Source organism: Mesocricetus auratus, unplaced genomic scaffold (genome assembly GCF_017639785.1).
Source record: "Mesocricetus auratus isolate SY011 unplaced genomic scaffold, BCM_Maur_2.0 Super-Scaffold_100011, whole genome shotgun sequence".
In the NCBI taxonomy this organism is placed as follows: Eukaryota; Metazoa; Chordata; class Mammalia; order Rodentia; family Cricetidae; genus Mesocricetus; species Mesocricetus auratus.
In genome coordinates, this window is record NW_024429195.1 from 50,295,552 (window position 1) to 50,320,873 (window position 25,322).

Genomic DNA, 25,322 nt, shown 5'->3' on the forward strand with positions numbered 1-25,322 from the left:
GTACCATGCTCAGTCGAGGTTGCAACTGGAATTGGACCCAAGGCTTGGCTTTATACCTGCTAGGCAAACACTACCTCCTCCAGCTCCTGCAATTTATTCATTTTTATTTTTATTTTGTAAATTAAGGGAGATCCAAAAGGAGGAGGAGGAAGAGAAGGATCTTAGGGGGGTTTCAGCAGATCCCTTTGACTTGTTTGTGTGCCCACACAGCCAGGGAGAAGGCAGTCTCTGTAGGGTCATGCCTGTTAATTCTCACCTCAGCTCTGAGCCCTTTACTCTTGAGTTTATCTGGGCAGTACCCACAGGTGTCACACTGGCTCCTGCTTCAGGCTCCTCCCTTCCTCTGAACTCCAAAGGAGGTGAGCAAACCTGCTGAGGCTGAGTTCCTATGATAGATAGATTAGGTCTCTTGGTAGTTTCCCATTATCCTCATAGAGGTTTTTGCATTCTTTTTCATTCCATTTTACTTTTGAGTCTACAATTGGATGTTTTCAAATGTTTTATCTTTTTCAGCTTGAGTCTCTTATTGACATTTCTGTTGCTTCTTTTTTTATTTCATTAAATTTATCCAGGATCCTTATTTTTATCTCTAGGATGTTCATGTTTTACAAAGTTCATTTTGTTTTTTAACATGTATATTCTGGTAGCTCTCTGAACCTCTTCAAGACACTATTTTGCATTGTTGTTTACTCAGACAGGGTTTCTCTGTGTGGCCCTGGTTGTTCTAGAACTAGTTCTGTAGGCCAGGTTGGTCTTGAACTCACAGTGATCCTCCTGCCTTTGGAACATTATTCTGAATTGTGTCCTTTCAAGCATCTCTTTCCTTCAGGGCCATTGTCAGAACTCTGTTAGTTCTTTTTGGAGTTACCCTGGTGATCTAAGTCTTCATAATCCTCCATCCTTGCATTAATGCCTGTACACACACACACACACACACACACACACACACACACACACACACAGAGAGAGAGAGAGAGAGAGAGAGAGAGAGAGAGAGAGAGAGAGAGAGAGGGATCCTGTTTTAGCTTTAATGGGTGTTCTTTTGAGTAGGAGTGCTTCAACATTAATCTAGGTTGAATGTTGAATGTGGGTGGGTCAGATGATGGCGGCCATAGATAGTGGTAGGGTTGCAGTTTATGATTTGGATTTAGAGGGGCAGCTTACCGGAAGCTGCTCTCTAGAAAGACCACCAACCTGGCTCTATCATTAGGCTGAATTGCTTGATAAGTGCTGAAGACCCATCCAGTTGATCAAGCTGGGTACTAACATACTCCATGGCCAAGTAGTACCACTATTTTCATTCACCAAGTGGACAGATTTGCAGAATCGCTCCAAGGGCAGATGAAGTCCTCATGATCAATGACAGCAGCTCCTTTGCTCAGTAGAAATGTATAACTGAGCCTTAATTCCTGCAGAGGTAGAGTCTCCTCGGTGTGAGTTTGAGGTCTGTGCAGTGCTCCTCATCTTCTGGGAATGATGCAGTCAGTTCCTGGTCTCCGAGAGAATGAGCTTCAGTGGTCACGGTACTCCTCCCTAGGCAGGATGTAGCAACAGAAGTGGATGCTGCACAGAGCTCTTAACTGTTAAACTCCTAGATGTGACATGTAGTCTTCCCGCCTGCCGCCTGGCCCCTGCCAAGCTGTCTGAACCCCCAACTGACACACAGGACGCTATATTAATTATTAAGCTGTTGGCCATTTGCTTTGTTTCTTACTAGCTAGCTCTGACTTCATTACTAACCCATAATTGCTAATAACATTTCCATGTGGTCTTTGGAGAACAGGGTCCAGACCTCTTACTCCTCTGGCTTTCTACATGGTGACTGACTGTGCCTCTCTTTCCCAGAATCCTTCTCAACTCCTAGTCCCACCTATCTTGCTTCTCTATTGGCCAACAGTGCCTTATTCAATAACCGATAAGATAAGCACATACACAGGACTTCCCCCATCACCTAGACACAGTACAATCAACTCTCTCTGCCAGAGTTTATCATGGAGGCTATTTTGGTGGAAGCTTCACCCCAGCCCCTGGCAGCCATGAACCCAGAGTCTGGGATGTTATGGTGGAGGTTCCACCCAAGCCCCCATCCCCATTTCCCCCCAAGTCCTGCTGCATCTCAGAAAGCCCGCCAAATGATGCCCCTTCCCCAGAGATACTCAAGGGTATTTAAACTGCTCCCTGGGAAAAAAACGACTGGTGGTTTTTCCTGTCCCCCTTTCCCATCTCTCTGGGGAACTGGAAGGCCATCCAGGAGCACTGTATCCACTAAATGTGGGCTTTTTCTAATTTGGTTTGATTTGGTCTGATTTGGATTGTTGCATTGGCAGAGATGCTTATGGGGTGTAGAAACTTTTCAGAGACCATTTTTCTCTATGGGTGGAGTCCTTGTGTAAGTCCAGTGCTTGTGCTGTAGGCAATTTGAGCTATGTGTGACTTCCTTCAGCATTTTGGAAGCAGAAAGCCTGGATGTGCAGTTGGGATACCCTGTTACTGGGTAGCTCTGATCAGGTGCCAACACAGATAGGTACAGAGAGCAAGCAACGAGACCTGTTTGTCGATGTAAGATCCTTGAATTTCTTTTCTTGTTTTGCTGTCCTTGTTGGACCCCAGATGGTCTAGCCTTGGCTTTCCCACCATCTCATTTGAGATGAGATGGAATAGCCTTTCTGTGAGGATCAGGAGGTGCTTGGAAGGCTGGGTTCTCTCCTCCAGTTCTTTCACCACAGACTCTGGAAAACCCCTTCACACTTACTGACTTCTTGAAGGAGAGGAAAAGGCAACAAGTCAAAGCCAGACACCGTCTCTCACTCTTTCCATGTGATTATCATTCTGCTCTATGGACTACATGGTCGACCCCGGTGGAATTCTAATTTTAGTTTTGAATGTGCTTGTTTTTGTTTATTTTTGTCTGAGTGTTGTTGCTAGTGGGAGTCTGTGAGGGCTAGTTATGCTGGGGAACCTGCTGTCTGTCACTCTGCTGCATCTCTTGGCACCTGTTTTCTACAAGGGCTTTCCTCAAGATCCATTGATGCTTGGGTGTCCGAGTCCTGTAAAAGGAAACACAGGAAGGAATTTTGATGTCCAATGTATTTGGAGTTAGAAAGACTAAGTAGTGTTTCTTTTATACCCCTTGTTTTTCTTCTGGTATTATTAGTATCAGGTTATTTTTACTTTAGCAGAAGTATCCTTGCCCATGACATTATATGTGACATAATTCATGCATTTTCATATAATTATATGATCTATATTGCCTAATAATGATATGTAAAAATTATGAAACAATTATTGTGTCTATCACCTGATAAAACTTGTGTGTGTGTGTATTAAATACAGACAAAAATCTTCTTTCTTAGCAACTTTCAAGTACACAGTGTATTAGCAACTAGAGCCCCCGTGTTGTTTAGTTGATTTCTATAACGTATGTAGCCAAAACTTCATGCCACTCAACCTGCATCCTTTCCCCTCACCCCAGCGCCTGTCAACCACCATCCTATTGTCTGCTTCTGTGAGTCCAACATTTTTAGACTTTTCTAAGGGAGATCACGTTGCATTTATCATTTTGTGCCTGTCACATAACACTATCCAAATTCATCTACTTGTTGGAAAAGACAAAGTATGTCCTTTTTTTTAAAGGACTGAATAGTATTATTTTGTGTGTGTAAAACACATTTAACTTTCCGGTTTACCTAATGGTGACATTAGACCCATTCTGTGACTTGGATCTTGTGGGTGATACTACAGTGATGTGGGTGCTATAATTTAAAGAAAAGCAGTTTGAGACAGAAAGACACCATGCTACAGAGTTCAAGTGGAAGTTTTTTAAAATTATTATTATTAAAGGAAAAGGATTGTAAAAAAGGAAAGGCCTCCAGGGACAGGAGCAATAGGAGAGAAGAAAAAGAGGCAGAGAGAGAGAGGAAACAGAGGACAGAGAGAGAAAGAGGGAGGAAGAGGGGAGAGAGAGGGAGAGAGAGAGCGAGCAAGAGAGAGGAACAGAGAGAGGAAGAGAAAGAGAGAGGATGATGGGAATTGGGCAGGGCCCTTTTAAAAGGGAACATAGTGAATGTGCACAGGTGGTGCTCTTAGCGGCTGCAGCTGAGGTTGTATCATGTCAGAACTCCAAGGGCAGGCCAGCACAGATGCCTGAATAATACTAACAATGGAACTGCAGCATTTTTGATGAACTGATTACACTTTCTTAGTCTTTATAGTCTGAAGCAGAATTGCTGGGCCACTTGGTGAGACTTTTTAATCTTTAGAGAGAATTACATACTATTTTCAAATAACAATCAAATGAATTTATACTCTGCTTTGTGGTGTCCTCTTTATTCATCTTCATTGATGATTTCTGTCTTTTACCTTTTTGGATAATAATCATTTTAGTAGTTTTCACTTTGATTTCTCTAAAGAGTACCAATGTGCAACACATTTGTTTTAATGATTTATTTTTTATGTGCCTGCATATATGTCAACGTACTATGCATGCAGTTCCCACAGAGGCCACAATTGGGTGTCAGGTCCCTTGGAACTGAGCCACCACCATCTGAGTGCTGAGAACAAACCCAGGTTCTCTGCAAAAGTAGCAAGTTCTTTTAACTGCAAAGCCATATTTCTAGCCCCTGAGATCAAGGGATTAATTCACTCATCCATTCACTCTTTATACATCTTCTCTTGGGAATGTGTATTCCTGTCTTTTGCATTTTTTTCTTGATTGTTTTGAGAAAGTCTCCCTATGAAAGCCAGAGTGACCATTGGTTTCTTTTTATTAAGTTGAGTGTCTTGTTTATTTTGGGTAATAATTCCTCATGGAAATTGTAGTTTGTACATATTCTTCACCATTCTATAAGTTGCTTTTTGATCATCTTGTGTGTTGTTTTTTTGTTTTTTGAAACAGGGTTTCTCTATGTAGCCCTGGCTGTCCTGGAACTCACTCTATAGACCAGTCTGGCCTGGAATTCTTAGAGATCCACCTGCCTCTGCCTCCCAAGTGCTAGGATTAAAGGTGTTGGCCTCTAACACTGACCTTGAGAGTTTTCTTTACTGTGCAGAAATGAATTAATTTGATGCAAATATCCTCTGTCTATTTTTGTTTTTCTTGCCTCAGCTTTTTATATCATGTCAAATGTTATCAGATCAGTTTCAATCTTCTCCATGTGGATATTCATCACTGACCATCATTTGTTGAAAGACTTTGATTTACCATAACATTATCTAAAAATAATTGACCCTAAGTATGTGTGCTTACTGTGAGCTGTTGACCCATTCCATGGGTTAAATGTCTGTTTTAATGCCAGTACAATGTTGTTTTGACATGCAGTACACTAACTACTTCTAATACCTGTAGGATATATTAATGTTTAGTGTTCAGTGTTTCCATCTTTGTTCTTTTTGCTCAGACTGCTTTGCTAATTTTGTGGATCCATATGAATTTTAGGAATTTTTTTTGCTATTTCTTTAAAAATGCCATTGTAGTTTTGATTGAGGTTTGAAAATCCTTAGTGTAATTTTAATAGAGATGATATTGAAGGTATAGATTTCTTTGAGTAGTTTGGACATTTAAGAAATGCTAATTTTTCTAATCCATGATCATATATAGGCATTTTTAATTCATCTTTTGCATTGAACTTTACTATGTAAGTGTGTGTGTGTTTATGGATGGATTACACATATATGGATTATTTGTGCAATTGTTATTTGCCTTCACCATTTTATTTCATACCTTTCTTTTTTTTGCTCTTTTGATACCTGTTTTTTCTTTTTCAAAGATGATTTTGTTTTACTTCCTTTTCTCTTTAATCTGGAAGTCATGACCTCTCCCTTGGAATTTACCATGAATGACTAATACCTAACATTTCAGATCTGAATGACTTTACAATCTAAGTGCTTTGACACTGACTGTCTTCCCCACAGCTAATCTACTTATGAAATTTGAGTTCTTCTGATTTCCTTATCCTAAAGCATGAGTATTATTAATTATACTGATTGCACAGAGAGACAATGATGGCATATTCTACATGTTCACTAATTTCGATGTTCATTAATTCCTTTGTTTCTTATACATCCCCCCCCATAGGCTTTCTTCTTAATCCTGACTCATTTATTTATTATTTATTTTGAAAATTTCTTTGGTCCACAACTTCTTGAAGACTGTGGTGGTTTGAAGAAAATGACCCCTATAGGCCCATAGGGAATGGCCCATTAGGAGGTCTGGCCTTGTTGGAGGAAGTATGTCATTGTGGGTAGGTAGGTTTTGAGGTTTCAGATGCTCAAGCCAGGCCCAGTGTCTCTCTCTTTCTGCTGTCTGCCAGTCTGAATGTAGAACTCTCAGCATGTCTTCAGCACTGTGTCTGCCTCCACACTGTCATGCTTCTCCCCAAGATGATAATGGGCTAAACCTCTGAACTGTAAGCTATCCCCAATTAAACACTTTTCGTTATAAGAGTTGCAGTGAGCTGGGTGGTGGTGGCTCAAGCCTTTAATCCCAGCACTTGGGAGGCACAGGCAGGCAGATCTCTGTGAATTTGAGACCATCCTGGTCTACAAGAGCTAGTTCCAGAACAGCCTCCAAAGTCACAGAAAAACCCTCTCTCAAAAAACAAAAAACAAAAACAAAGAGTTCATGGTCATGGTGTCTCTTCATAGTAATCAATAGAAACCCTAACTGAGACATGGATAAATTCTCTATTTTCTTTTTATTGTTCTTTCTTATATGAAAGATACATTAATTTATTCTCATTCTTAAAAGCAACTTTTATTGCTAATATGTAATTCTTATTTGATCATTTTCTCTCTGTACTTTTCATACTATTCTTTCCTTTCTGGTTATCTTTATTCTGTTCCTTTGTATATAGCCTCCTTTCTCTCTGTATGTGTGCTTCTTATAGCACTCATTTTCATTAGAATTATTCAATTCTATGTTTTCAAGGAAATCTTGCCTAATATACATTATGTTGCACTGAATACAAACTGGTACTCCGTTCACTCTCTCCATTTTAAATAGTTAAGGATCCTCTTCCCAGGGAATGGTCCAACCCAAAATTAAGATAGGTCTTCCAGCCAATTAACGTAATCAACATAATCCTCACAGGCATGCCCAGAGTCTCATCTCCCTTGTGCTGTTCTAGGTTTTACTCTTTTGGCTTTTTTGGGGGTGCCCAGCACCCAGCTCCCACATAAATCACACATGGAGTCTTATTCTTAGTTACGAATGTCCGGCCATAGCTTGACTTGTTGCTAGCCACCTTTTCTTAACTTTAACCCAGTTACCTTTTCCCTCTGGGCTTTTATCTTTATTACTTCTGCATATCTCACCATCCTTTTTACTCCATGGCTGTCTGGGTGACTGGTCCCTGACTTCCTCCTGTTCTCCCTCCCCTCCGCATTGCTCTCTTCCTTGTTCACCTTTTATTTCTCTTCTCTCCCTGCCAGCCCCACTTATCCTTACTCCTACCTTTGCTTCTTTGTACCTGCATTGTCTGTTGAGCTTACACATGCCTTCCAATATAGACTCTGTGGTCTTCTGTTTGTTCTTTTTGTTTCAGGATAAGTTTTGAATGGAAGAAGAAGTGAAAAGTAAATTATTCTGCTATCTTCAAACCCATATTTACTTTAAAATCCTTAAGATTGCTTATTGAGCCTGAAAAAGAGTAGCCTCTTCAATTCTGGGTTCCAGTGTGTTGAGAGTGAGTGGCTGTTCAAATAAAAGGAGATCTTTGCTTTAGATGAGTTTGTAGACTTTGGACTAGTGCTCTATGCTAGATACCTCTGTCCTAGTCAGCGGTTTCATTGCTTTGATGAAACACCATGATAAAAGCAACTTGGGGAGGAAAGGGTTTATTTGGCTTACACTTCCAATTACTGTTTATCACTGAAAGAAATCAGGACAGGAACTCAAACAGGGCAGGAAACTGGAGGCAGGAGCTGATGCAGAGGTCATGAAGGGGGTGCAGTTTACTGGTTTGCTTCCCCTGGCTTGCTCATCCTGTTTTCTTACAGACACTGGACCACCAGCCCAGGGATGAAACCATCCACAATTGGCTGGTCTTTCCCCCATCAGCTGCTAATTAAGAAAATGTCTTACAGCTGAGTCTTAGGGAGATATTTTCTCAACTGATGCTCCCTTTCCTCGAATGACTCTAGGTTGGGGCAAGTTAACATAAAACTAGCCAGGACAACCCTCTAACTGACCTGTGAAGACAACCTTCAAAAGGAAACCAGAACAAATATCTCTCCTGGAAACTATTCTGAGGTTACTGTATTATTAATCTCTGCTACTGCTTCTTTTCTGGTCCCTAGAGAGACATAAGAGTGAACACTTCTATAGTCATTATGAATGGATTTCTTTCTTTCTTTTTTTTTTTTTTTTGAGTCCCAATCTCTTCAGAATTTTACATCAGTTTTCTTTCATCCTTAATCCTTTAGCCACTCACATTAGAACTTTCCCACCAAGTGTGAAAGCTTGGCTCCTTATTCTTTCATTTGGGTGACACTAAGGGTGTCGACATTCTGAAGTTACTTACCTGGTCTCTGGGACACTTGAGTTCTGTTGCTAAAACTTCAACTTTAAAAAGTGTGCCTGCATTTAGCTCCTTGTATCAGCAGTCTAGAAACAGGAGAAATGAAACAGGCATGGTTTGATATTTCTGTAAGTACAGAAAATGTAGCTTTTCTCACTGCTGGAGTTATTTTAATACATGTGACTTTCTCTAAAGTTCTTACATTTCTGAGGGAAATTGCCAGTTTTATTTGAGGTAGGATGCCAAGTTTTATAAGTGAAGTGTTTCAAAGCAGTGATAAAAAAAAAACACCTAGTTCAAAACAACAAACAATGTCATCTATGAAGTATGTGGTATTCTTCAGAAAGTGTGTCCTCATTGAATAAATGCTTTTGTTCCAGGTAACCTTTCATTAATAATCTTTGTTATTGAGGAGACATCTCAAAGTTACTTGGTGGAAATATGTTAAAAATGTTCTGTAATCCAAACCAATAAAATCCCAATACTTGATCTCGTTAATAGGAAGGTATTTAGAGGCCCTACAGTGTCCATAAAATATGTCCATGCTGAATATTGCCATGGATTCTCTGGCATTATCAGTAGAAAATTCTTTCAATTGGATGACTTTTAACCATCAAGAAGAAATAATCATAAATTTAGGGTAAACAATGCATGGACAATGCTATGCCCCACTCCCAATCAGGTCCAAAGGATACTCCATCTCCCCAAATTCGGGTAGTAAGAAGTTAGACAAAAGCCAGCATGCCTCAGGAACTCGTGAAGCTGGTCCCGCCCCCCATCAAAGGAGTCATTTCCTTTATCACTGGCAGAAGAGACAAGGAGGCTGCTTTCCTTGCTTGCCTTTGCTTCTTGCTGGTGAATACATCCACCCTGCTGTTGCTGCTATCCTTTGCTTCTTTAGTCCTCCAACGTCTACTAACGACAAGTGGCTCTCCTGGAATCCTCTAGGCCTTCTGTGCCAGTTTGGGACTGTGGGGGCATCCAGCCTCACGGACTGAGCTGCTATCTGGTTCCTAGTCTTTCCAGTGTGAAGACAGCCGTGGCTAATCACTCAGCTCCTATCATGTAAGCCATGGTAATGGATTTCCCTCTTAATATATGTTCATTGTGTTGACTCTGTTCCTATAGAGAACTCCAAGTGATACAAATGTCCCCCAAAGTCTCAGGTCTTGAGGCTGGTGGAATTGCCGAGAAGTGGTTGAATAATGAAGGTACCAACCACATCAATAGACCATTCTACTGACGATTTCATAGCTGAATGTGTTGTTGGGAGGTGTGTCCTGGCTGTAAGTGGTGAGTTGGGATGATGCATTTGACCAGTTTATCTCGCCCTGACACACATGTTGTTACCCAGCTGTGATGAGGTCAGTAGCTCTGCCCCACCCCACCCCACCCCTTTCCTCCATGATGCTGCTTATTAATTGCTTTTCCTGTTGCTTTGTGGCCAAATACTGACAAGAAACGGTTTGAGAGAGGAAGGATTTGTTTTGGCTCATGGTTTGAGGGTATAGTTTGTCACAGGCAGGAAGGCATGACAGTGGGCGTGGCTTGCAGACTGGTAGTGGGCGTGGCTTGCAGACATGGCAGTGGGCGAGGCTTGCAGACTGGCAGTGGGCGTGGCTTGCAGATTGGTAGTGGGAGTGGTTTGCAGACTGGCAGTGGGAACATGAGGCTGCTGGCTCTCATCTCAGTGGACCAGGAAGAAGAGAAGAGGGGATAATGGGGACCCAGAGGTTTTCTTTTTTCCCATTTTTATTCAGATCAAGTTCCCATATCAGGGGATGGTCTTTCCTACACTCAGGGAAGGTCGTGTGCTCTTGGTCAGTCCTCTCCAAGAAATGTCTCACAGATATGTTCCAAGATACGTACTCTAGGGGTTTCTTAATCCTGTCAAGTTGGTAATCAGAAATGGCCATCCTGTGTTCTATCTCACTACAGCCAATAGACACTGGGACTAGGTGACCACAGGACTAAAGTCTTGAACTGTAAGCTGGAAGGAAACTGTTCTCCTGTAAAGTTGTTTTTCTCAGATACTCTTTGTGTTTTTGTAGCACCTACAACTAATGTACAGTTATCAGTGTATAGATTAGCTTTGCCTATGTGTTGATACCCTTATCCTGTTCCTTGTTATAAGATGGAGCCAGGGCCTTCAGTAGATGTTGTCAGTAAGGCCTGGGGCTGACCCGGGTGCATAATTGTGCCCAGTTCTGCCCATCTGACTGTTTGGGCTGTGCCTTGTTTTTCCTTTAGGAAAATGGTCACATTCTTGTCTCATTGGAAAACATGATAAAGATTCATTCCTGCGCTAATTTGATGGAACCCGAAGCCTTAGAGAAACCCAGCCTGTGGGATTTCTGACTGTACAGAAACATATCTGTAACATATGTCTTTACAGGAGCAATTGCCTGCGTCTTCCTAGTGATGATGGAAATGACCATACAAACCAAGGCAGCTCTGGGATGCTATTCCAGACACTGGCCTGATGCCATTTAGGTCTCTGCACACCACCAACAGATGCCTGTCATCTTTATCTCTCTTTACAGATGAGGAAATAGAGCTGCAGCCAGGCTGTTCAGGATCTCCCAGCTAGGGAGTGGTACACACACAGAGTGGTACCACCAGAGGTCTGAACCTTTCACTTCCTGGAGTGGACCTATTAGGTCATCTATTGTGCAGGGGGAGGAGGTGAGCGGCTGCTCAGGGGAAACTCTGTGGTCTTTTGAGTCTGGCAGCATGGCTCTCTGTTCACACAAAGCTGCTTCATCCAGAGCTGTGACTTCCGAAGTCTGGATGTAGTCTTTCCCCGGCTGACTGGGAACAAGGAGTTAAGTTTCTGCTGGGTCTGCCTGCGTGGGTCCTGCCAGCAGCTGCTCATCACAAGCAAGGCCCTTTCATCCTGACAGCTTTCCTTCCACTCAGGGGGAGCTGCCCTGGGAGGACCTGACACGGGGAAGCAGGAAAGACGAAAGGCCGAGAGAGAGGAAGGGGTCTTGTTTATTTCCTGGGTGGATCACCCCCTTCCTGGCAAGCCTCCAAGAAACCAGTCTTTTCCTGTCCTAAAACATCAGGGAAATAAATCTCTCTTCTAGAGAACAGATCCGGGAGAGGCCCCAAGGGCAGCTGCGTGACATCCGTCAGGTCCAGCAGCTTGGCTGCCAGAGTGGCCAGTGTGTAGCCTGGGTGACTATAGCTCTTGGCCAAAGCCAAAAGTGGTGCGTGTGTGTGTGTGTGTGTGTGTGTGTGTGTGTGTGTGTGTGTGTGTGTGTTGGAAAGCAAGAGTGCTATCAGAGAGGCCTATGACCAGATGGACTGGCAGCCAGAGGGAAATAGGTGCCCTGAGATTGGTCCATAGCAGAAAGAAGCCTGAGAGAAAGAGTGAGTGACTGCTAGTGAGCCTTCTTGCAGAGGTCACCCAAGCAGAGCTATCCTGTGTGTCCTGGAGAGGTCTCAGAGGTAGGATGAAGGCAAATCGTGAGAAACAGCTGGGCACTAGAAACAGAGGAGCAGAGCCACACAGGTAGGGTAGGGTATAGGGGGAGTGAGGTTCATGCAGCAGGCAGGTGTGGTTTTCCCTGGCCCCAGTGGATTTGATTTATTCTCCTGTATTCTGACTTCTGTCTGTGGAATTTAAGTAATTTGAGCAAAACGATCTACCTGTGCAGCTCTAGCTGTTTATTGTGATCTTGTCTGCCACAAGATGGAGGCTGGGGTGTCCCAGTGACAAAGAGAAACAACTGGACTTGCTAGGACCTGAAACAAATATTTCCCTTGAGTCAGAAGCTCAGAAGTGAATCCTTAAGCTCTGCGTGTCCTTGTTGGGACTAGATGGGGGAAGGTTCCTATAAGACATCACAGCTCAGACAGTCACCATTTTATTCCTTCCTACATCTGTGAGAGGAGTCCATCATTTAAGTGTCCTGGTGTAGGCCTGGAAAGTGGCATACCTTACAATGAGAAGCCCTTAAATCTAGGGTTGCCCATGTGACTCACTTTGGCCAGTGACATGTTAGCAGATGTAACCCAAGCAGAACCCTGAAATGCACTTATACAGTAGAGCTTGGTTTGTGTGTTTCCACATTGGCAATAAGAAGACCTCCCCAGGGAAAGTCCTCTTTTCTCAGTTAATCACAAAGTGAACCCCCAGCCTACACCCGAGGACCAGACTTACAGGGAGTCTCATGTGAAATAAAGCCATCCAAAGCCCAACTTACCCAGCTCCCCCAAAGCGTGTGATTAAGTCTGATAGCCATTAGATGTCTACAGATATGTGTGTGTGGTGGGGGGATTTTTGAACATCTCTAATATTCGTTGCTAGCTAGGTAACATCATTGTGACAATAGCTAGCTTGGATAAATTCTTTCAGAGTGGAGACATCATGGCAGCATAAAAGTTAACAAATAGAAATAAGTAAGTCCTTGTATTGGTCTGTTTTTCCTTACTATAACACAACAACAGAGGCAAGCTAGCTTATTTAGTTCAGAATTTTGGAAGTTAACATGGCATAGATCAGCGAAGGGACCCCTTGACACTGCTACCTGATGAATCATAGGAGCATGGGTAGGAGGAAGATTGAGTCCTGTGCCTTCTGGGGGCATGCCTTCAACTGATGGGAAGACCCTCCTGTATCCTGTATCTCATCTTCAACTGATGGGAAGACCCTCCTGTAGCCTGTGTCTCACCTTCAACTGATGGGAAGACCCTCCTGTATCCTGTATCTCATCTTCAACTGATGGGAAGACCCTCCTGTAGCCAGTATCTCACCTTCAACTGATGGGAAGGCCTTCTTGTAGCCTGTGTCCCACCTTCAACTGATGGGAAGGCCTTCCTGTAGCCTGTGTCCCACCTTCAACTGATGGGAAGGCCTTCCTGTAGCCTGTGTCCCACCTTCAACTGATGGGAAGACCCTCCTGTAGCCTGTATCTTGCCTTCAATTGTTGGGAAGACTTTCCTCTAGACTGTATCTCTGTAGCCCAAGCTGACAAAGTAGGAAAGTTCTCTTATGGTCAGAGCTATGTGGCGCCAGTCATGTTGCGGATCATGTCAGTGGAAACAGGCTGTTCTCCTCTGGAAAGTACCCTTTCCTTGTCTTTGCAGTTCCTTAGTTCCCCTACTCCACCCTCCCCATTGGTATTCATGGCCCGCTGGATACAAGCTCAGGCTGGGAGTAAGAACTTTACCTACAGTTCTTCTGGTTGGGAGATTTTGCTTTTAGATTTTTCAGCACTCTTATGTGGAAATGTGTTACTTACAATGCCTAAGATACTTGGGGTGGGAGGGGTGGAGGCAGGCAAAGCAGTAATATTAGCAACACACTATAAATCTACAGAAGTAGGGATGCTGAAAGTGGCAGACTTAAGGGCTTTGGAAAACACACAGGGTCGGCTGGGGAAGAGGGCAGTGTTGTAAAACACGTGAGGCTGTTTTCTTAGTCCTGGTGTACAATGCGGTGCAGAGAGCATTTGGGAGTCACACCATCAGAACACTGATTTCAAGTGAGTTCAACATTTCATGTTAATCGTTGTGACATTTCCAGACATCAGCTAATATTGTTCCCCACTTTACAATAACCCATTTCCCCTCTTCTCCACATGAAGGAGAGCCGCTGAGTGTCCCATCCCTGTTGGGTCTGGAGTTTTACCAACCGTTTGTTTTACGTGGGGTATGACTCCTGGCTGTGGAAGAGAACCACAGTGTTTATTTTTGCCTGGTCTATAGCTCGGAAGAGAGGAGCCTGAAGGAAACAATGCTATGCAGGGATGAGAAAATGGCATTAAACTTACACAGGTGGGAAATTAGGCGGGGAGGGGGTGTGGATTGAACCCAAGACCTCACATGTGAGAAGCAAGTGCTATAGCATTGAGCTACACCAAAACATCTCTAAAAGTAGAACTCAAAGTTTTCAGAGCCAGGTAAAGACACTTGCCCGAAAGCCTGATGACCTAAGTTCCTCCTCTAGAACCGACATGATGGAAAGAGGGATCTGACCCCCAAAAGTTGTCTTCTGACTTCCACATATGCCATGGTTTGTGCATGTACATCACACACACACACACACACACACACACACACACACAAACACACGCACACACGATGGGGGGATAAATGTAATAACTTAAAAATATCCAATATTTTCTTCTCTTTAACAGTTCATGCAATTAAGCATATATCTTGGGTTTGGGCTTTTACTTTTTTGTTGCTATCTTTTTGTTGTTGTTATTGTAGTTATTGACTTTTTCTCAAAAAATAATTCTCAAGTTTCACAGTTCATAACCATAAAAATGAGATCCCACCACACTAAGATGGAGGCTAATTTTCTCCAAAAAGGTGTATTTCTTTACAGATATTTTGGAAATGCAACAAAAGCATAAAAGCTGTGGCTATAAAGAAAAGAACTTGGTTCTGAATTCTCAGTGGTTGTTATGAAGCTGATGTGATAGATTTTACACTTGATAAAAATCCAGCGTCTTGAACAGAACCCAGTGAACCCAGCCACAGAGAGAGAGGACCGATGAGCAAATTGGCAAAGAATGGGCTGGCAAAACCAGCAGAGACAGCTGATCCGAACAGGGGAGAGCTCTTGGACCCCAGACCAGCAGCTGGGAGGCCAGCATGGGACTGATCCAGACCCCCTGAATGTGAGAGTCAGTGAGGAGGCCTGGGCTACCTATGGAGTCCTGAGCAGTGGATCAGTGTTTATCCCTCGAATACTAACAGACATCGTGTGTCCATAACACAAGGAGGGTTGCTCTCTCTGCCTGGACTCTTAGAGAAGTCCTGAACCCTACCCTGAGTGAAATGATAAACTCTAGATATCCCCTATGCGGAAGGAATTGACAATAGGGTGGGAGGATGGGGGGGATCATAGGGGGGTGCGGGAGGAGGGGAGGGAGAGGGAACTGGGATTGACATGTAAAACAAGCTATTTAAAATTAAAATAAAAAAATCCAGCGTCTTTACTAGGATAAATCCCAGCAGTGATAGGATAGAGAAGTTCTCTTTTTATAAAGAGAAGCTGCTGGTAAACACTGTGTGCACTGGTGAGATACACTCCTGAAAAATGGGAGCTGTGGCAACAGTGACGTTAGCAGTCCTGTAACCATGCTATGCGTCAGTGTGCGTCTTAAATGTACCAATAAGATAAGAAAATAGAGAGATGGTAATGGTTGGAAATGGAGAGACCCCTATGTACCTAGATGATCCACAAAGAAACTCAAGTGAGAAAAGCATTTGAGCAGGCAAAGCAGTTGAAGAGGGTAACCAGCCAGCATGCAGTGTCTGGACTGTGTAGTGATGATCAGAGGCTATAAAGGGGAGCAGATGCTCTTTGCAAAACTTAAAGTACACTGGAATGAATCTATCAAAATCTGTATGAAGAAAACTATAATACAGGTTGACACCCCATCTGAAATACCTAGGACCAGATGTATTTCAGGTCTTCGAAACATGTTGGAATGTGAAATATTGAGTTATGCCTAATGAAATGCATTATGTACACAATCTAAGTCTCAATGTAACATTCATTTGTGTGTCATGTATGCATCAATGGGTGGCCCGAAGGTAATTTCATACAACATTTTTAATGCGCCTGCACTTTGAATGTGTCCTATCACATGATGTGAGGGAATTTTTCACTTGTAGCTTCACGTCTGTGTTTAAAAAAATGTTGCAGAGTTTTGTATTAGGAAAGCTCAACCTTTATTAACTGCTGTAACTGAATCCCTGAATGAATTGGGAGTCATAGCACAATCTTTGACAGAAAGACTCAACACAGGAAAAGTGTTGAATCTTGCTCAATTAATGTGCATTCACTGAAATCCAGTTCAAAACGAGATTTTTAGGGCAACAACAAACAGCAGTGGAGCCACCAGAGCTTTTCAGGGAAAATGGCAGAGCTGCCTTGTCACCAGGGCACATACACCACAGCCACAATTCTACCAGAGATGACAGCTCATCCTTTCGGAAACACTGACTGTGTGGAAGAGAGTCTTAGGCACCTGCTGCATCAGAGACACAGAACCTCCAACAGTGCAGGAGCCCCTCCATGCTGACAGCGCACCTCACCTCAGCAATCACAGGGCGGCAGCAGACTCACTCTGGCCTCTCCTGCAACTTGAGAAAGGTATCAGGGAAGGAAAATTAAATATTGCTTATTATTAGCAAGACAAAGCTTTTTTTGTTGAAAGAATTGAAAATATATGAATGATTTTGTTTTCTAAGTTGAAGAAATGGACAAAAATTTAAGAGTTTTAAAAGTGGTGTGTGTGTGTGTGTGTGTGTGTGTGTGTGTGTGTGTGTGTGTGTGTGTGTTCCACAACCTTGAAAGTACCCAAGTAGTCTAGAAAAGGGTTTTGAATTCTCTTGGTCTGGAGTTACAGATGGCTGTGAGTTTCCTACAGTGAGTGCCAGGAACTGAGCTTGGGTCCTCTGCAAGAGAAGCAAGTATGTTCTTAACTGCTAAGCCACCTCTCCAGTCCCTGAGAGAATTCTTCATAATTGTAATAATTAATTTATCAACTTCCTTTTTCCTCCAGTGATCACCCTTGCATTTATGAACAACTTACAAGGCTGTGCCGATCCCCTGTCCTTAATTAGATCCATGGGATCACTGTGTCCTCCTTTTGGAGCACTGATTGATACTAAATAAATTTTACAGTGGAAAACATACAAGGCAGAAAGTCCAGTAAGATTGTCTAAGGATGCTGGTAGCATCATCTACTCAAGATTTTTTTAATGATCTATTTAATTTTATTGTATGTATCAAGATTGTTTTAGGAACGTCTAGAAGTACCGAGTAGATGCCAGAAAGTGAGAAAAATGCAATGATGTGGATGTGGGGAATCTTCAAAGCAGTTCCTTTTTACTCTTCCTCACTGTCAGTTTGGAAGACTGGGGAGTAATTGTATAAAGCTGAAATATAAAAAGACACACACGCACAAGTCTAACAAAGCAACTTGAGTTTGTGTCTGTAAAACAAGGGGGGGTAATAAAAAGACTGGCCCCCAGATGGCCACTGTACTTCTTGCTCAAATGCATTGCCTGCCAAGACCCCATACAACGTCATTTCTCAAATTCTTTACACTTTAAGGAGCACTCATGATGACTTCACTCATCTTAACCCCCAAAGCAGCAAAAATGATCAAGGGGTAAAGGCTGGGCTACAGCTGTACACCCCAGAAACAGTAAGGTCAGGCAAGTTGGTGATGATATCATTTCGAATGATCAGGAGAGAAGGCCAGAGGACCCCAATGTCTAGAAAACCAAACAAACAAACAAAAAAAGAAACAAAAAACAAACAAACAAACAAAAAGCAAAAAACTTCAGTAGATTTGGAAGTTTTGTCAGGAAGGAAGCAGACAGCTGAGAGCCCCAGAAATAATCTGAGAATCGATGCCAATAAGAGAGAGAGCTGGGGGCAACCAGGCCCTTGGCTTCTGCAGGACCAGAGAACACTGTGTGACTAGATTCCCAGCACAATAGCCTCAGAGGTTGGTACAGCACTGAGCTTTGGCTCTGGTGTGCCTAGGATCCCCCCGAGAGGAGGCTCTTTGGTTCCAGTGGGCTGTGGGCATTACAGATGTGGAGTTCTGATATCTGGAGTGCTAAAGGCCACTCCAAGGCCCAGAGTACATATTTCTGAAGTTCAAGAGGTTATTTTGGGCCTGTGGCTCTAGCCACAGCCCTCTGATAACACAAAGGCTTCCCTGGGTCTGGTATTCTGCCTTAAGAAGGTTCATAGGCTCCAGGGGTGACCAGGGTTTTGACTCTTAATAACCTTGGCACGTAGCCAAGTCTGGATCACCTCAGCAATTCACTCAACAATTCAATAATCAACACCAAGTTCATCAGTCCTCCTACCTGAAGCTCACTTCATATAGATATTTCTCTAAGAAGAGTCACAGTACCCAGAATATTCCAAAAGTCTTAGAAGAAGAGGAAGTCAAAGCATACCTACTCCAACAGATTCTCAAAACATGATGAAGCAATACAAAGTACATGACACAGCCACCACCTGTGACTTAACACCAACTGACCAACTCCTGGATAAGGGAGCCCAAAGTTACAGAAATAGTCAAAGCATCTTAGAATTTAGAGTCCCACTTTTCCAAAGAATCATGTAGAAGAGTTGAACGATCCGTTGTGTGAATTAAGGAAAGGTATCCAAGACCTTGGCAAGAGAGTCTCTGAAGTGAACGAACAACTGTTAATCAATTGGAGGAAACATTAGAAATACAGAAAAATTTAACAAGGAAATCGAAGCATTGAAAAATAATCAAACAGGAGTATTTGAAATGAAAGATATGGTCAGTCACATAAAAACCACAACAGACATTATCCATGACAGACAAAACCATGCAGAAAAATGAATTTCAGGGATGGAGGACAAAGTCAACACTATATATATTGTATGTATGTATGCATGCATGCATGTATACGGAAAAAGTAAGGAGAATGAGTGATTTCTCAAGAAGCCTGCAGAGATGCTGAATGGGAGACACCAATGAGGAAAGGACAACAGCAGAGTCAGCTGCCTGAGCCAATAGGACCTTGGGAGGGGGTATAAAGGCAGGCTTAACTTCCTTAATAAAGGAGTCTGCAGCATGCTCTGCTCCTCACTGACTCCTACTGCCTGAGTCCTTGGTGCTGCATCTTCTCACCCCCTTTCCCAGCAGGGTCACCCACAACATCTGGCACCTACACTTGGGGCTCATGGATCCCATGGGTCTCAGCCCCGCTTGAATAGGTATATTTTTTCCATTACCATGGCTTTGATTGGGGTATTGTCTTATAAGTATTCATTTTCTTTAAACGTTTCCTATAGTGTATTTCCACACTCCAGGTTCTCCTGGCACTTCACCACCCAGAACGTGGCCCTCCTTGGGAGGTCTCTTGGGCCTGGCTCACAGAAACTCCTGAGGCATAGTTTGACAGGCCTCATCAACAGAATACAAGAGACAGAAAGAGACTCTTAGACACTGAAAATACAATAGAAGAAATGGATAGAAAGAAAATGTTAAAACTAAAATAATTCTGGCACAAAACATCTAGGATAACTGGGACACTACAAAAACACCAAATCTAAGGATAATAGGAATAGAGGAATGAGAAGAAACCCAGTCAAAGACCCAGAAAATACTTTCATCTAAATCATATAAGACAATTTCCCTAACGTAAAGAAGGAGATGCCCATCAAGGTACAAGAAGCATACAGAACACTAAATAGAATGGACCAGAAAAGGAAGATCCCCCAGCACAAAATAATCAAAACACTAAACACAAAGAATATTAAAGATTACAAGGGGAAAAGACCAAATTAATATATAAAGGCAGACCTATTGGAAGTTTTGTCAGGAAGGAGGCAGACAGCTGAGAGCCCCAGAAATAATCTGAGAATCGATGCCAATAAGAGAGAGAGCTGGGGGCAACCAGGCCCCTGGATTCTGCAGGACCAGAGAACACTGTGTGACTAGATTCCCAGCACAATAGCCTCAGAGGTTGGTACAGCACTGAGCTTTGGCTCTGGTGTGCCTAGGATCCCCCCCGAGAGGAGGCTCTTTGGTTCCAGTGGGCTGTGGGCATTACAGATGTGGAGTTCTGATATCTGGAGTGCTAAAGGCCACTCCGAGGCCCAGAGTACATATTCTAAAACCCAGAAGGGTTTTGACAGAAGGGCTCTGAGAGACAACAGATACCAGCCAAGACTTATATATACCCAGCAAAACTTTCAATTACAATAGATGGAGAAAATAAGACATTCCATGATAAAAAAATAAATTTAAGCTATATCTATCTACAGATCCAGCCCTACTGAAGCACTAAAAAGAAAGCAAACTTCAGCCTAAAGAGATTAACCACACCAGAAAACACAAGGAATAAATAGTTCCAGACCAGGAAATCAAAAAAGAGGAACACACACTCACACACACACACACACACACACACACACACACACACACACACACACACACACACACAGAGGACCCTAACCATCACCACCACCAATGACGACAACAAAATAAAAGGAATAAACATTGCTCATTGATAACTCTCAACATCAATTCCCCAATAAAAAGACATAGACTAGCAGAATGGCTGTGAAAACAGGAACCATCCTTCTGTTGCATCCAAGAAACACATCTTAACATCAAAGACAGATATCACCTCAGGATGGAAAAAGATAGTCAAAGCAAATAGACCTAAGAAGCAAGCAAGTGTAGGCATTTTAATATCTGACAAAATAGACTTCAAACCAATCTAATCAGAAGAGATAGTAGAGGACACTACATACTCATTAAAAGAAAATCCATCAAGAGGGCACTTCAATTTTTAATATCTATGTACTAAATATAAGGACACCAAAATTTGTAAAAGAAACACTAGTACAGCTTAAATCATATATTGACCCTCCCCAAGCACTCATAGTGGGAGGCTTCATTATGATACTCTTGCCAATAGACAGTTCATCAAGTCTATCTGGCCTTATGTTGAGGTCTTTAATCTGTTTGGAGTTGAGCTTTGTGCATGGTGATAAGTATGGATCTGTTCGCATTCTTCTAAGTGCATTCCATTCTAAATACAAGCCATTCAGTTTGAGCAGCACATTATAAAGCTGCTGTCTTTTTTCCCAGTGTGTATTTCTGCCTTTTCTTTTTTAATGAAAAATCAGGTGTCCATAGGTGTGTACATTTACGTCTTCTTCCTCCTCCTCCTTCAGTCTTTTTAATTTAATTTATATGATTATCTTCTCATTTACCCTCCAGGTCCTTTACATATATATTATGGCTTCCAGACTATTTTCTTATTGCTAAGTGTGTGAACAACCGGGTCTCTGCATCTGTATCTGTTTCTTGTACCTTTTCCAGGGCTCTTTTCCTTCTGTTTGTTTTGTCCTGTTCCAATATGTTAATTTATGTTTTATCTTATTTAATTTTATTGTTATCCCTTAGATACCTGTTTGTTTTCCAATTAGAGACAGAAAGGGGAGTGGATCAGGATGGGACAGGAGGTGGGGAGGAGCTGGGAGGTGTAGAGGGAGGGGACACTATAATCAGGATGTACTGTGTGAAATAAAATCTGTCTTCAGTAAAAGGAAAAGGGTGGAAAAGGAAAATAAAAAGACTCTGTAGAGCAAAGGAAACAACCATCAGTGTTAACCAACAGCCCACAGAATGGGAGAGAATCTTCACCAGCCATACTTACGACAAAGGGCTAATATCCAGAATTTACAAAGAACCACAGAAATTCTAAAACCACCCATCAACAAATGGGCAAATTAACTGAATATAAAAATATTTTAAAAATAAATATAGCTGGCCAATAAGTATTTTAAAAAGTGTTCAATGTCAATAACCATCAGCGACATGCAAATTAAAATTACTTTGAGACACCAACTGCCCCAGCCAGAATGGCTGTCATTAAGAAACCTGACAACAAATGTTGGGGAGGATGTGGAGAAAAGAAACCCCATTGTCTGTTGGTGGGGGGGGGTGCAGATTACTATAGCCACTGTGGAAATCAGTTTGGAAATGTCTCAACAAATTAGAAATAGAACCACTATATGACCCAGCTATTTCTGTCCTGCACATATACCCAGAGAGCTACTTTCTGTACCATAGAGATATTTGCAACCCATGTTTAATGCTTCTCTGTTCACTATAGCAAAGAGTTGGAATCAACCTAATTATTCATCAACAGATGAACAGATAATGAAAATTGTGTGTGTGTGTGTGTGTGTGTGTGTGTGTGTGTGTGTAGGAATACTATTCAGCTCTAAAGAAAAAATGAAGTTAAATAATTTACAGGCAAATAAAAGAAAAGGCATATGTATAATATTAAGAAAAAAGTGATCTCAGAAAGAAACCAAAAAACATTTTCTCTCATCTGAGAAATATATACATACATGTAAACAAACGCACATGTGGTACTGTATAACATGAAGAAAAGACAATAGAAAGGCTAATGCTAGGGCGTGAGGAAGGACTGAGCACAGGTAATTGACACGAGTTATGAATAAGTATGTAAAGATAATTGTTTATCTGGGTTCTAATTCGGTCATGGAGTTTCTGTTTTAGATGGTGAATAAGTGCATACAATATATTCAACACTGAAATATAAAATTCAGTGTAAAGTGTAAAGTTTAGTATAAAACTTCACAGGTTCTACCCCAAATACCAACTCTAACTATATAGAGTTTCACTGGGCTGTATTGGCTTTGGGTCTGTCGAGTTTACATGTGTGATGTTTTCATTGATTTGCAAGGTTTTTATAATAAAGCTTATATAAAATTAAAAACAACAAAACATGGGCATCTGTAAAATAAATTAAGTGCCTACAGGAAACAAGGAAACAGAACCAGTGCCAGGAAATAATTCAAACTGAGTCCTTGAGGGAAATAGAGTGTAGTATCTGGAGTCAGGAAGGATCCGGAAAACTGCAGTGATGTGTGTGGCATCAGGAAGATAGTGACAGCCAATTAGAAGGGTAATCAGCGTGTCTCCTCCTTGAGTTGCCGTCTAGTGTCTACTATGAAGTTCCATCACCCAAGGCAGTCCTGTCATGCTATTTCAGGGTCATGAATAAATGTTCCTTCCTTTTGCTATCCATGCGAGCCTTCCAATGTCTCCTGGCAACCAGATCCAAACTCTTGGGTTAATTTAGTCTCCCATTTTCGCCTTCTCTTTCTGGTGAAGTCTTAGCAGATACAGTCCTCCCTTGCTTGTCCTCCTGTTACAACACAGTGGCTCTCTGAGTAGGACAGGGATGTTAGCAAGTGCCCAGAAATCTTTTCACCAGCCATTTTCCTCTGGACCACCAGAACAGATTAGAAATGGAGACCCATTGGTTTCAATTATGTTGGTGTTCGTAGCTAGCTTTGCCATTCACTTTTATACCAAGAACTTTATGGAGTGGAAATGGCTGAACTCATCTGGCAGGGTGTTCGAATGCAGACAGCCAGTTCCCAGATCCCTGAGGTGTGAGACCTGGGTTCTCCCCAGCGTCTTCTTTTCAATAAACATTCCCACACTTGGCCCTTTCCTCAAGCCGCCCTGCTCATACCCTCCCAGCGCCTTCAGCTTTCCACCCTGGCCCTGGCTCCTCCGAGCATAGCTGCAGCCTCCCAGCCCCAGGTTGACCTTGGCTGAGTGCCTCAAATGCTCATTCTTCTTGTAAAAGTAGAAACTCTACAGCACAGGTTTTTGCACTTGGCCTCTCTGCTGAGATTTTTAGGTACACGCAACCTCTAGCTGACACTGAGCAAGGCAGAAGCTCTTGCGTAGCCAAAGTTTGTGTTTGCTGACTTGGACTTGCCTTTGGTGACTGCTGCTGAGACCATGCTGAGGCAAGAGGGAGCTGGGCCAGTTTGCTGGTGTCTCCTGGCCTTGTCTAATGCACAGAGGACTTACTGATGCTTTTAGTAATTTCTTTGTTCCCACCCTTGGGGACAAAATCTTCGCAGGGTATTTGTTCTTCACTCTTACCGTGCTCCTGGGCACTCCATCTAGAGCAGTTGTGACAACTCTGACATCACTCTACAGCTGAGGGTTTCTATATTTGAAAATTATTCATTGATTATTATTTGATCCAATCAAACCAGACAACATGGAGAAAAAGAACAAGTTAGCAAAATAGTAAATAAGGGAATATTTAGGTTTCTGCTGTCTTCTGAGATTTTTCACTTGATGGCAAATCTATTACATTGTTGTCGGGTTTCCTTCTTTGGGAGCCTCATCCCTTGTTTTTTTTTTTTTGTTTGTTTGTTTGTTTTTTGTTTTTCTTCCCAGTTGGCTTACTCTCAGTGGGGTCTCTGGAGGCCTGAGTCCCTTTTCACCTGGCCATTAGGCTCACTGATTTTCCTGAAGGCAGGCTGTGGACAAAGCGCGCAGAGAGAAGTGGCCACATAACCTTCCAGAGAGGAACTCTGTTGGTTTTCCTGTGAATTCAGAGTCTCATAGTCCCTCGAGGGATATCACGCTTCTGCAGGAAGTTGAGGATCCCCTGGGCACCACAAAAAGCTTGGCTGTCTTGCTGAAGTTACAGACATCTCTCTGTAGCATAGCTTATGTGTAGTGATATATTGTTTATCATCTAATAACGCTTGCCTGGAGATCAGAATGCAAAGCTAGCCACAGCCATACAGATCAGCAGCCACACTAGTTATCCACAGAAGCTGGGTGGTGGTGACGTAAGGCTTTAATCCCAGCACTAGTGAGGTATGTAGGACAGGAGCATCATCTCATGTAGCATTCAGTCTCCAGCCACACTGAGGACTGGTTCTCCCCAGCCTTGGTAGAGGTAAGATCTCTCTTATGGTTGGCTGCTTTCCTGATCTTGAGTTTGAACCCCCAATATCTGTCTCTGGGGTTTTTTATTTGTAATACACCTGTGACTTTTTTCTTTTAAAATCAGCCCTAGGAGCCACATTTTCCAGCACCTAACAGTATGTTCCCAATGCTGCACCCTTCCCCTCTGTAACTGCCCTACTCCACCTGCTTTCTCCTTCATGGTGGAAGACTAGTATTCCTCTTCTTTGTGTGGCTCGCTGTGCTTTGTACCCCCAAAGGATGCTGGTCCCTCCATGTGGAAAGGCTTCATTGCCTAGCCTCTGTAGCATTTCTACTTGCTGTTGGAGTTTTGTCATCTGCACTTTTAAATCACCCCGACTTTTTGTCTGTTTGGAAGTCTATGGACCCTGATTTCCTCCCACTCTGAGGTCAAATTGCCCAAGCATTATTCTTTTCCTATTTTAGTTTAGGACAACTCACCTCTTTTTGTTTAAGTCAGTGGATACAGAGAATGCTCTAACCACTT

The 25,322-nt window shown here is 42.5% G+C and overlaps 1 long non-coding RNA gene across 1 annotated transcript in view; it reads left to right on the forward strand.

The window, feature by feature from the left end:
* Window positions 1-9,324: 9,324 nt before the first annotated feature.
* Window positions 9,325-25,322, forward strand: part of LOC121143270 — a 34,074-nt gene continuing 18,076 nt past the window's right edge. Inside the window, exon 1 of the long non-coding RNA XR_005880468.1 lies at window positions 9,325-9,581. This is a non-coding gene — a long non-coding RNA (uncharacterized LOC121143270). The remainder of the gene's footprint in view (window positions 9,582-25,322) is intronic.